Source organism: Arachis ipaensis, chromosome B3, assembly GCF_059453495.1.
Source record: "Arachis ipaensis isolate K30076 ecotype BB chromosome B3, ASM5945349v1, whole genome shotgun sequence".
In the NCBI taxonomy this organism is placed as follows: Eukaryota; Viridiplantae; Streptophyta; class Magnoliopsida; order Fabales; family Fabaceae; genus Arachis; species Arachis ipaensis.
In genome coordinates, this window is record NC_142438.1 from 116,486,905 (window position 1) to 116,495,564 (window position 8,660).

At 39.2% G+C, this 8,660-nt stretch overlaps 1 pseudogene; it reads right to left on the reverse strand.

Moving 5' to 3' along the window:
• Positions 1-5,478: 5,478 nt before the first annotated feature.
• Positions 5,479-6,078, reverse strand: LOC148572168 (uncharacterized; annotated as a pseudogene).
• Positions 6,079-8,660: the final 2,582 nt, after the last annotated feature.

The following is an 8,660-nucleotide window of genomic DNA, read 5'->3' on the forward strand; positions in this document are numbered from 1 at the left end:
CATAAAAATGGTCTTGATGGGTCATGGAAAATAATCGTGTGAAATCCCATGGATTGGAAGTGGGGGTGATGCACCACTATTTCGTGGTACATCTTGTACTTAATTGAGTGGATTTTATCCACTATTCTCACACTTATTCATGTAAATTGCATGTTTTACATTTTCCTTCCTGATTTTGTGCTATGATTGAAAACATGCTTTGTTGCTCTTAAATTTTTACTAATTTTAATCCTCTCTTATTACCATTTGATGCCTTGATATGTGTGTTAAGTGATTTCAGGGTTTATAGGGCAGGAATGGCATAGAGGATGGAAAGGAAGCATGCAAAAGTGGAAGGAATACAAGAAGCTGAAGGAACTGCAAAGCTGTCAGCCCTGACCTCTTTGCACTCAATCGATCATAACTTGAGCTACAAAGGTCCAAATGAGGCGGTTCCAGTTGTGTTAGAAAGCTAACATCCGGGGCTTCAAAATAATATATAATTTGCCATAGTGACCATGCAGCTAGGTGACGCGCACGCGCACTTGACGCGCACGCGCACATTGGCAAAAAGTCCATCGGCGTGCACGTGCACCTGGCGCGTACGCGCAACATGCGCGACGTACTGCAACTGCAGAAATCGCTGGGCTGTTTTTAACCCAGTTTTTTGCCCAGAAAACACAGATTAGAGGCTGCAGAGTGGAGGAATCAGACATAACTTTTTATTCACATAATTTTAGGTTTTAGATGTAGTTTCTAGAGAGAGAGAGGCTCTCTCCTCTCTCTAAGTTTTAGGATTTCTCTTAGTTTTAGGTTTATTTCTTCTCAATTCCAGGTTCAATGTTTCTTTAATTTAATTTCTTTTCTACTTTTATTTGTTCTAGCTTTCTAGTTTATTTAATTCCCTTATTGATTACTTTATGTTGCTATTTGGTTTATGAATTCTCATGTTAGATTTAATTTTCTATTTAATGCAATTTGAAGTATTTTATATTTATTATTTTAATCTAGCTTTTTACATTCTTATCTTGAATTGATTAACTGGAGACACTTGAGTTATCAAACTCCTTGTTGATTGTTAATTGGAATTTGCTGGTTGGTTTGGATCCCTCTAAAGCTAGTCTTTCCTTAGGAGTTGACTAGGACTTGAGGAATCAAGTTGATCAGTCCACTTGACTTTCCTTTATTTAGTAAGGGTTAACTAAGTGAGAACAATGAACAATTCTCATCACAATTGAAAAGGATAACTAGGATAGGACGTCCAGTTCTCATACCTTGCTAAGAGCTTTATTAGTTATTAATTTAATTTCTTGCAATTTTATTTCCTTGTTCCTTATTTCAAAAACCCAAAAATATACTATCTCATAACCAATAATAAATACACCTCCCTGCAATTCCTTGAGAGACGACCCGAGGTTTAAATACTTCGGTTTAATTTTATTGGGTTTGCTTTAGTGACAACCAAATTTTTGTACGAAAGGATTCTTTGTTGGTTTAGAAACTATACTAGCAACGAGAATTTATTTGTGAATTTTTTACTAGCAAAAATCCGTTCGTCAAAATGGCGCCGTTGCCGGGGAATTACAAACGTGTGCCTTATTATTGGTTATTGTAAATATTTGCTTTTTCGTTTCTTTATTAGTGTTTCTAGTTTTAGGAGTTTATTTTCATTAATTTTTATTAGTTTTTGTTTTTACTTGCTACTATGAATTTTCACCCCTTTCGTTATGAGTTTAGTTCAAATTATATTGCAGGGAATGGATGCTATAATGAGAACATGCATCAAGGTTGGAATAATCAAAGATGGGAGGAGCCACAAGGATTTGATCAACCCTCTCGGCATTAACCCCCTCCAATGCGCTATAACCAACAACCATTCTATGATGCATACTAAGATAATAGTTATGGTGGACCTCTTCGTGACAACCAACCTCCACCAAATTACTATGGTCAAGAGCCATTCCAGGGTGCGTACCAAGATGATGAATATGGTGGACCCCCTTGTAGTTACCAACAAGCCCCACCATATGCTTATGAACCACCCCCTCACCATAATTTTGAACCACCATACTCACAAGCCCCTTACCACCAAACACCCCCATATGACCCTAATCCTTCTCCACCCTACCAACTACCATATGAACCATATATAGAATCACCCCAATTCCAAAACAATTGCCCCCCTTCATCTTCTTATGACGAGATGCTTCAATCTCTTGCACAAGGACAAAAGACCATGGAGAACACACTTAACTCTACATTAAACGGTCTGACCTCTGCTTTACAAGCTCTCGCCTCACAGATTGGATCATTGAATACTCCCAACAATCAACCCTCAAGCTCTAGTGCACCTCCTTTTCAACCACATAATGATCTCTCCATCCCATCACCGCCCTCCATGGAAGAGCACCCACATCCATCAATCCAAGAGCAACATGATCCCAATGATGCTACTGACCCGGAACAAGAGAGAAGGGATCGTCTTAGGGACGAAATAGATCTCATACTTCACAAGAAGCTAGAGGAGGCCCTAAAGGTGAAGGTAGTTGACGTGGCGGAAATTGGCGAGTCAAGAATTGTTATAAGATATGCATTGTAAGTATAGTTCTTAACCAACCAGAAATCTGCTTATCAATTTAGAAGGGTGTCACAAAAATTAAAATTAAAATACTGGGAGTATGAATCCCAGGTCGTCTCCCAACGTGTTGCAGAAAGGTGTGCTATTTTATTAATCATATGTTTTCAAAAAGGGTTTGAGTTGAATAAACAGGAAATTAAATTAGAGAAATTAAATAATTTAAATAAAAGCCTTGACTGGGAGTAGATTAGTTGGAAGCCCTATTCTTGTTGAAGTACTCTCAAGATTAATTGATAATTGTATGTTGTCTTGTTTAGTTATCCCTTACTAGGTAAGGGAAAGTCAAACAAGTTGGAATGCTACTTCTATTCACAAGTTCCAATCCACTCAATTAAAAGGGATTTGTGTCAGTGACTAGAGGGCAATCCAACAATAAACCCAATTACAATTTTTCTTTTTGAGAATTCCAACTCAAGGGTTCCTTTCAATCAACTCCCCATCAAGTTAGGGAACTACTCGCTCATTGTGAATGTAGAATTCATAACATAGGAAAGGGAATTAAAGAAAGACATGATAAATAGAAATCAAAGAAATCAATTAAAAATAAAAGTAATTCTTGTATTAATAAATTCTAAAATAATCCAATAGTAAAATTGAGTAAATTAAAGAACATGGAAGAGTAGAGCCAAGTAAAGAAAACGAACTAGAATGATAAAGTCTTGATGAGGTAATAACTCTTCTCAATATCCCAATGCAAAAAGCAATAGAAATAAAATCCTAAGAACTATGAATGTGTAGAGAGAAAACCTAGAGGAGGAGTAAAACTAGATCTAAAAACTAATTTTCTATAGAATGAATGTTGTTGTTGGTTTCTGCATGTTCTCTGGCTCTAGTCTGCTTCTCCGGGCCAAGAACTGGGTCAAAGCAGGGCCCAAAATCGCCCCCAGTGAATTCTGCAGATTATGCAGATCGCGCACGTCACGCGATCGCGTCATTCATGCGGACGCGTCATTCGGCGTTTTTCCCTGCCACGCGAGCGCGTCGTTCACACCTCCGCGTCACTTGTGCTATTCCAATCCGCGCGGTTGTGTGAGCCATGCGGCCGCGTCACTGCGATTTCCTCTCTTTCGCGCTCATGCGACCGCGTCACTTCTCGCTGGTCATCTCCTCAATTTCTTGTGTTCCTTCCATTTTTGCAAGCTTCCTTTCCAATCTCCAACTCATTCATGCCCTGTAAAGCCTGAAACACTTAACACACAGATCACGGCATCGAATAGAATAAAGGAGAATTAAAATACATAATTAAAAGTCTCTAGGAAGCAAGTTTTTAATCATGTAATAATTTTAGGAAGGAAATATAAATGCATGCTAATTATATGAGTAAGTGGGTAAAGATCATGATAAAACCACATAATTAAACACATTATAAACCATAAAATAGTGGTTTATCAACCTCCCCACACTTAAACATTAGCATGTCCTCATGCTTAGTTGAAGGAGATAAAATAAATGAGTAGGAACATGTAAAACTCATGCAATGCAATGCAACCTATATATGTGAATGCAAATATATGATTCTTGTCTACTTGATCAATAGTAAATAAGCTCTTCAAAACAATTACAAATTAAGTTCCACTAATTCAATTCTTATACAGTAAGAACACATAAAAATGCAAGAAGGTAGCTCATGAAAGTAGGAAACATAGAATTTTAAGCATTGAACCCTCACTGATGATGTATGTATGCTCTAATCTCTCTAGTGTATAGGGTAATCACGCTATCCTTCTCTAATCATGCTCTCTAATTTTTGTTCTTCTCCTAACCAATCAACAACATTTAATATACCAATGCAAATATCATGAGGTCTTTTCAAGGTTGTAATGGGGCCAAGGTAATGGTAAGGATACATATATGGCTAAGTAAGCTTATAAACTGAATCTTTAATTAACCCAAGCTTTAATATAACCTATATATATATATATAACTTTAGAATTCATACCTAGCTACCCAGAATTTTCCTTTCACATTCCATACTCGTGTATCAACTTTTTATTTTAATTTTATCATACATGCATTGATCTTTAAATTCTTAACTTAGCATTGGGGTAATTTTGTCCCCTTATTTATTTATTGAATATTTTTGGTTTTTTTTAAATAAATAAACATAAAAAATAAACATAGCTTATCAATGCACATAGATTTTTTTAATTCTTATAGTTTCACATGAGTAGGTATCCAAATTCCCATTGTATTATCATGACACATTCCCTTATTATCTTTTGTTTCCACAATTTCCCATACTTAATTAGCACACACAATTCTATCTTAAGCTAACCAAAGATTCAATTTGGGATATATAATTATTTTTTCGCTTAAGGCTAGTAATGTGGTAAAATATAGAACAAATAGGATTTAAAGGCTCAAAGTGGCTAACAAAGGTAATTGAAAGGGCAGGTTTAATTTGGATAAGTGAGTTTAAACAAATAATGGCCTCAATCATATACAAGCATACAAATATAATAAACATTGGACATATAGGATGGAACAAAATATAGATTACAATCATAGAGAAGTAAATACACAAGAATAAAATAATTATGGTTAAATAATGTAACCATGCATAAAGGCTCAAATCTCACAGGTTGTATGTTCTTTAGCTTAAAAATTATGTTCCAAATACAACTTCAAGCAAATTTAACATAAAAGTTTTAATTAAAGTTAGTGAAATTTTGTTCTAGAAATAAGATCTTAGAGGAAAACTTATTGTCCTTTCGATCAAGTAGAACATGCATGCAACTAACCTATTACTATGCAATTTATCCTATTCTACAAAAGAAAAGCTAACTAAATATCCTAATTTATTGGTGTTTAGGGAAGAGAAATTACCTCCGGAAGTCAGGTACTGACCGACCTCCCCACACTTAAAGCTTTGCACCGTCCTCGGTGCCATCTGTCAGAAACAAAGGTGGGCTGGTAGCAATATCTCCACAGTCGGAACCATCATGGCTTCCTGTGCTGGTAAAGGAGGTGGAGTCCGGGGTGTCTGAGTCCTTGAATTTTCCCATAATCAGCTCCTTGAGGTATGTGAATCGGCGTTTGTTACGGCGCTCTCTTATCTTAGCTTTGTATTCCTGCCGATCCAATCTTTCAAGTATTTGATGGAGCAGTTGGTCTGTTGTAGGTGCTTATGGTGTTGAAAAAGGAATATCTTCAACCGGTTCAGTCTGATGGCTTGTGGCGGCTGGTGGAGGTCTGATGTATTTCCCGTTAGGGACATACTGATCATCCCATGGAAGCATGGCTTTGGTGTCCCCAGCTCTGTAGGAGACTCCGGCTGCTGAGACAAGATCTGAGACCAATGCGGGAAAAGGTAAGTTGCCCGCAATTTGCACATGTCCCATGGCATTCCGGATATGTCTCGGTAGATTCAGAGGTTGGTCTGTAAGGATGCACCATAGTAGAACGGCCATGTTCGCAGTGAAGGAGGACTCGTGAGTGCTCGGAAAGACGTAATGGGACATGATCTGTGGCCATACGTGAGCCGTCAAGGTAAGTTCTGAAGCCGATATTCCCTTAGGGTGGGTACGACGGTATCCGTAGATCCAACGGCTGCCAGGTAGTGCGATAACTCTGAGAACGGCGTCCCAGTCAAATTGGTACATCTGGCGCTTGAGTGTGGCTTCTTGAAAGGCGTCCAATCCTTCGAGAACAGGGGAAAGACCTAGAGCTCTTTGAATGGCCTCTTCTGTAATAGGAACTTGCTTCTGACAGACAAAGACAGACTGCAGGGTTGGTAGGTGGAAGTTGGAGTAGAACTCGACTACCCAAGAAAGATTGACCTGCCTCGGTTGTCTCTGTAGGAAACCCCATTGTCTTTGTGCAATTTGCGGCTCAACAAAGGTAGCAATATGGTTTGGGAGGAGAAGAAGGTATTCGTTGTTGTAACTCCTTTCTGCCAGGATGGAGAACATCTGCTCACAGTAGCGATTGGAAAATCGCGCAGTGTCTTTTGCTGGGAAGGCTTTTTCTTTATCATCAACCTTTATAATCCTCTTAGTTCTTTTTGTTGAGGGTTTAACCGCAGTTGAAGAGGGCTCTGCCACTAATGCTCTTTTTGTTCCTCTTCTTGCTGGTGGTTTGGGAGTAGCTTTCTCTTTTCCTTTCTTGGTGGCCATCCTGAAAAAGGAAAAAAAAAGAAAGTAACATAAATTCAAAGAGATAGAGCAAGGAAGAGGGTTGTATGAGTGATAAACAATGCACGGTAAAGAGGATGTTGTTAACACATGGTCATGACTACATGTTAAAAGTTCATCAATGGAAATATAGCAAGTGCATTGGAGGATAATTAAATGCAACGGGTTTATTGGCATGCAGACAAAGGCATGAGTAGCATAGATCCAGCATTTAATTAGTTGAATATGTTATCACTCGTAACAAACTAGCCATCACGTTTGTATTGACAATTAAATTCAATTGATACAATAGTAAAGGGAATTTGTGAAAAGCAAGCATTGAATATTAGAGTAGAATAACGTAGAAAAGTGCATAATGCCATATGGGCGTTTTTACAAACACATAGCATGCATGGTAAATAAGGCATAGAAAATATTAAAGTGAACATGTAAGCAACCCTTTAAAAAGGTATATAATTGCCAAACAATTTTACAACAATCCACAAGCATATAATGAGAAATAATGACTCAAATAAAATTCCAACACCAAGTAAAAAGGAAAAAGAAAAGAAAAGAAGATAACATATAAAAATAAGGAGAATAATAGAAAAATAAGGGGGAGGGGGGAAAAGAAAACCTTGTTAATGGGGGTGAGAGAGAGAGAGAGAGAGAGAGTAGAAGGGGAGAAAGAAGGAAGAAGGAAGAAAGAAGAAATAAGGAGGGAAAAAATAGGATTTGGGGAAAAGAAAGATAAGATAATTGGCAAATCAGAGAAGCTGTGCGGCGCAAGCGATGCGGTCGCGTGGGGCACGCGGTCGCGCGACTTGCACTTATACTAATTGACGCGGTCGCGTCGGTCACGCGGTCGCGTGACCCGTTTCATGCTATTGGCGCGAGGGCAGCCTCGCACTCGCACAACTCTCTGTTTCAAATTTTATTTTTACCAAATCTGGGGTGACGCGATCGCGTGGGGCATGCGATCGCGTGAGTAGCCATTAGAAGGATATGACGCGGATGCGTGAGCCATGCGTCCGCGTGGAAAGAATTGTGCATTCAGCACCAATCCAGCACCACTCTAGCACAACTTTCGGTCGTGCACCCTTTTTACGTCGAATTCCAGGGCACGCGGCCGCGTGAGTGACGCGGTCGCGTGGGAGGTCAATGTTCCCACTTGACGTAGACGCGTTAGCGACGCGGTCGCGTGGGGTGATTTGTGCCACGGGCACGCCTCCAGCCACGCTCTCGCGTGACTCTCTGTTCGTTTTATTATTTTCTCCAAGCACTTGCGACGCGGACGCATCAATGAGGCGGTCGCGTCGCGTAAATTTTTTTTTTTTAAAATAAAAGTATGTAAATGCAGATGCAGAAAATGTACTAATAAAGAGAAGAGTTATTGAATAGAAAAACTAAGAATAAAGAAAAGAACGATCATACCATGGTGGGTTGTCTCCCACCTAGCACTTTGCTTTAACGTCCGTAAGTTGAACGCTCCACAAGCTCAGTCTTCGACTATGTGGGGATCTTCCAAGAGGAAGATCTCGAGTTTCTTGTTTTTCTTTATCTTCTCGCCATGGTACAGCTTTAAACGTTGTCCATTAACTTTGATAAGTTCAGAGCTTGAAGGGTGACTTAGGTGAAAAACTCCGTACGGTTCGGCCTTCTCGACTCTGTATGGACCTTCCCATCTTGATCTCAACTTGCCTGGCATGAGCTTCAGTCGAGATTTGTAAAGGAGGACTAAATCCCCAGGTTGGAACTCTTTTCTCTTAATGTGCTGATCATGTACAGCCTTCATCTTCTCCTTGTATAGTCTTGAGTTCTCATAAGCTTCTAGGCGAAGGCTTTCCAGTTCTTGCAGTTGCAACTTCCTTTCAGCTCCGGCTTTCTCAATTCCCATGTTGAACTCCTTTACTGCCCAAAAGGCTTTGTGT